The 4,753-nt window shown below is 37.1% G+C and overlaps 1 non-coding gene across 1 annotated transcript; it reads right to left on the bottom strand.

The window, feature by feature from the left end:
- Positions 1–4,340: 4,340 nt before the first annotated feature.
- LOC121230957 (small nucleolar RNA R71) lies at positions 4,341–4,447 on the bottom strand. The gene has a single exon (XR_005929029.1). It is a non-coding gene; the product is annotated as a small nucleolar RNA R71 (small nucleolar RNA).
- Between the last annotated feature and the right edge of the window lie 306 nt (positions 4,448–4,753).

Below are 4,753 nucleotides of genomic sequence, written 5' to 3'. Positions count from 1 at the left end.
TTCTCGTGGGGTGGTTAAGGAAATCAAAGACAATAACCCCTTCCGGGCTTCCAACAACAACCTTACCCGTAAGGGAAGAAGCCAAACCTTGAGGAGATGTTGACAAAATTTATTTCAGTGTCAGAAACCTGTTTCCAAAACATCAAAACCGCACTCAAAAATCAACAAGCATCGATTCAAGGACTCGATAATAAAATAGGTTAGCTTGCTAAGCTGATTTCAGAAATACCACAAGGTAGCTTGCCTAACAACACCGAAACTAACCCAAGAGAGCGATTACTGATCGAAATGAAGAAGGGTTAGTGGAATCTGAACCAGAACTAAGGCAAGAAAGTATGGTAAGTAAAGGTAAGGTTGGGGTGAGTCATAGTAAACAAAAACTGGTAAGTAAGGAGTATAAACCTAGTATGCCATACCCAAATGCGAAAAAGAAAGACCATACAAACGAACAATTTGGTAAATTTCTTAAACTTTTAAAAAAGTTGCATATTAACTTACTATTTATTGAAGCTCTTTTGCAGATGCCCAATTCTGTAAAATTTTTAAAGGAGCTTTTGGTAAACAAATGGAAGTTAGATGATTCGTCGCTCGTGGAGTTAAATGCATTTTGCTCAGCTATCTTACAAAATAAACTACCCAACAAATTAAAAGATCTAGGAAGTTTTACTATTCCTTGTTTAATTGGTAGTTTAAGTGTTAATAATGCTTTAGCTGATTTAGGGGAGAGTATTAATGTCATGCCCTATAAAATGTTTAAACAACTAGGTCTTGGGAAACTCGAACAAACTAGGATGAGCATTTAATTGGCAGATAGAACCATTAGATTTCCTAGGGGTATTATTGAAGACGTGCTTGTTAAAAATGATAAATTCATATTCACAATCAATTTTGTTGTCTTAGACATGGATGAGAATAGTGGCATACCTTTAATTCTAGGTCGGCAACTATCATTGATGTTAGTATAGGTGAACTAATAGTTCATGTAGGAGATGACACAATTATTCTCCAAGCTCGTGATTCTACTAAGTTATCTAATGATCGAGATGATTACACGAGTTCTATTAATGTTAATAGCATTGTGGCTCAACATTATTTGCAGGAAACACCTCAGAAAAACATGATAGAACCACGATCCAGTTTATACGACAAGAACAAAACAATTCATGAAGAAAGAAGACTAAAAATCAATGAACTAGATGAATGGCAGACACATGTCAAGGAGAAATTGAGAATACACGATGAACCAAAACGATGCCATGACGAGCATAAGGATGGAACGAACCAATTTAAGGTTGGAATCCAGGTACTGTTAAATGAAACTAACCCTCGAATTGCCACTTCAAAGCTTAACACAAACGAAGCAACTCCTTTTATGGCACTCAATGTATTTCAATACAGTACAGTCGAGGTAACTCATTCTAATTTCGGCACTTTTAAAGTAAATATTACTCGACTTAAACGCTATTTGAATAAAATTATTGACAACGAGAAAGAGGAGTTTTGACTCTGTGAACCACCATGACCATGTAAATACGAGGTAAGTCAAGATTAGACTTTAAATAAGCACTTTTCGGGAGGAAACTCGGGTGTTAACATTCCTAATTTACTAATTTTATCTCATGATATTTTTAAAATAAATTAATTTTTAAACCCACACGGCCTGGACACATGGGCTTGTCCTAGGCTGTGTGGATCTTCTAACTTAGTTTTAAATTTTGAAAAAAATCGATAGTAAGTTACACGGCCTGGACACACGGGCGTATCCTTGGCCGTGTGAAGCCTGGGATTTAATTTTTCCAAAAATTGACAGAGACAAGGTCTAAAATAGACCACACAGCTTGGACACACGGGCGTGCCCTAGTCCGTGTGAAACCTGGAGCTAAAATTTTCAATTTTAAAACAAGTCAGAGAGTTACACGGGAAAGGCAAGCGACTATGTATGAGGTCACATGGGCGTGTAGGAGGACAGACGTGCGTGGGAGAAATGAAGAAGATTGCACACAACCGTGTGACACGGCCATGTCAACCAGACGGCCTAGATACATGGGTGTGTCCAAGGCCATGTGAAGACTGAGCTTGAATTTTTAATGCACACGGGCTAAACAGAGGCCACACGAGGGTGTGACACATCCATGTGGCCCAACACGGGCCATTACACGACCGTGTTACCCCATAAAACCCTAATCCCTTATTTTCTTTTTCTTATTTTGTCTTCTTCTTCCCACAGCCCTAACCTTAGCCGTTGTTCACCCTTCTTTGAAAATACGGCCACCCTCGCAACCTCACCTCATCGCACGTCCTATCCGATCACTATCCAACCACCATCGCCGCAACTTCCCTCTGTTTTTGATATTACACACTGATTTTACGTAAACTCACCCCTCTCTGTTTAATGTGCACAGGTAATCCCCAAACCTAGATGAATCGATGTGGCAGAGGACTCAACGATGACCACAGTTTTTAGACTTTACGTTTTTTTTTAATTTATATTTTATGGTTTTATTATTATTGGGATGTAATTTGAGGACTCTTGGGACTTTTGCTTAAATTTGGTTTTTATTTTTTTTTGTGGAATTATAACTGCTAGTCGTAGGAAGTTCGATTTTCAAAAAGCTAACGTATTTTCTAAACTCACGATTACTTAAACTATTTTGTTTTAAAAGCTTCCGCAACGAGAAACATTTTAAAGAAAATTTTTAAAATAAGTAAAATGATTCCCTTTAGAACTAATAAGAGATAAAGATAGGTAATAACATGGAAATAATTTTATTGAAACAATTTAGTTTTCGAACACACTATCATGTGACATCGCCAAATTCTACCATAACGTCTAGGTCGAATTTGGGGTGTTACACATGGCACCAAAAATAGCCCACATTTGTAACAATTTCACATCAAATCCTTGTACTTTTACTATTTTAACAATTTAGTCTCTAATCGAAAAATTGATAAACAATAATAAATACATATTTTTATCCTATGCTTGGCATATTTTTGGATGATTTATCATAAGTTTTAGAGAATTTGATGCTCCTAATCCTTTAAATTCTTGGTTTATACTTAGGTGAGCATAAAAAGGTGAAAAGAGCAAGAAATGGGCCAAAAACGGAAAAAAATGGCTTATCTCAGTATTCCACACGGCCTAGACACTTCCACACGGGTAACCCACATACCCGTGTGTGACACATGGGCAGGCTACACGTCCCTGTGTCATGGCCGTGTCGACATTAAACCAAGCAGAATTGCACACGGCCTGAGCACCTTCACACGGACGTGGCACACAGCCGTGTCCCTATCGAGCCAAAGTCTAATTCTATTCGGAAAATGCTAATTTTGGGCAAGTGCACCTATCAAATAGTAGTATAGTTGAGGTGAGATCGAAAATATTGTATCCGCGAGGACAAAAAGTACTAGTAATTACTATTTTTTTGTCATGGCCGTGTCGACATTAAACCAAGTCAGAATTGCACACGGCCTAGATAATAAAAAATAGTAATTACTAGTACTTTTTGTCCTCGCGGATACAATATTTTCGATCTCACCTCAACTATACTACTATTCGATAGGTGCACTTGCCTTAGTTGAATTTTTAGTTAGTTTTAGGACCATCAAGTTTTTGGCGCTGTTGCCGGGGACTAAGATATTAGGAATGCTTAATTTTTATTACTTTAGCCATTCTTTATTTTTATTGCAATTTAATTTTGTTTTTTTAATTACTAAATTTTCTTTTATTTACTTCTGGCAGGTTTTTATAGTTTATGACTAGAATAAACCCGTCAGGACCTTTGCTTTTTGATAGTGAGATCGAGAGCATAGCTCACAGAAATCGAAGAGAAATAAGGGGAAGCGTACAATACATAGAGAAAGAGCGAGAGGGCAATATTCACACTAATACCGAGGAGATGGCTGAAAATCAGAATAATCCACTACCTCCTGTGGTTGCTGCAAGTCTAGTAATTCAGAATCCTGCTCCTCGTACTATGTATGATTATGCTAAACCTATTTTAACAGGAGCTGAATCGAGTATAGTTAGACCTGTTGTTGCTGCAAATAATTTTGAACTGAAACCTAACACAATTCAAATGATACAACAGTTTGTTCAGTTTGATGGTTTATAGGATGAGGATCCAAACACTCATTTAGCAAATTTTTTGGAATTCTGCAACACTTTTAAGATTAATGGTGTTTCTGATGATGTCATTTGCCTTCGGTTGTTTCCCTTTACATTAAGGAATAAGGCTAAACAGTGGTTGGACTCGTTACCACAAGGGTCAATCACTACTTGGGAACAAATGACGGAAAAATTTTTACTTAAATACTTTCCACTAGCCAAAACAGCTAAGTTAAGGAATGATATCTCTTTTTTTATGCAGATGTATTTATGAACACGCTATGATGCATGGGAGAGATATAAGTATTTATTGAAAAGGTGCCCTCACCATAGCTTACCTCTTTGGCGACAAGTTCAAACTTTCCAAAACGGTTTAAATCCCTCAACTAGACAAATGATCGATACAGCTGCTGGTGGAACTATCAATAATAAGACACCTAAAGAGGCTTATGAGTTCATAGAAAACATGTCACTGAACAATTATCAGTGGCAAGTCATGAGGACAAAGCCAAAAAAAGCAGCTGACTTTTTTAACGTTGATTCGATTACTATACTTTCCAATCAGGTAGAACTTTTGAATAGAAAATTTGATGGCTTACTTGGCTCTACACAAGTTCATCTAGTAATGCAGTGCGATGCAAG

The sequence above is a fragment of the Gossypium hirsutum genome, chromosome A06, assembly GCF_007990345.1.
Source record: "Gossypium hirsutum isolate 1008001.06 chromosome A06, Gossypium_hirsutum_v2.1, whole genome shotgun sequence".
NCBI lineage: Eukaryota > Viridiplantae > Streptophyta > Magnoliopsida > Malvales > Malvaceae > Gossypium > Gossypium hirsutum.
This window is presented reverse-complemented; position numbering and strand designations above follow the sequence as displayed.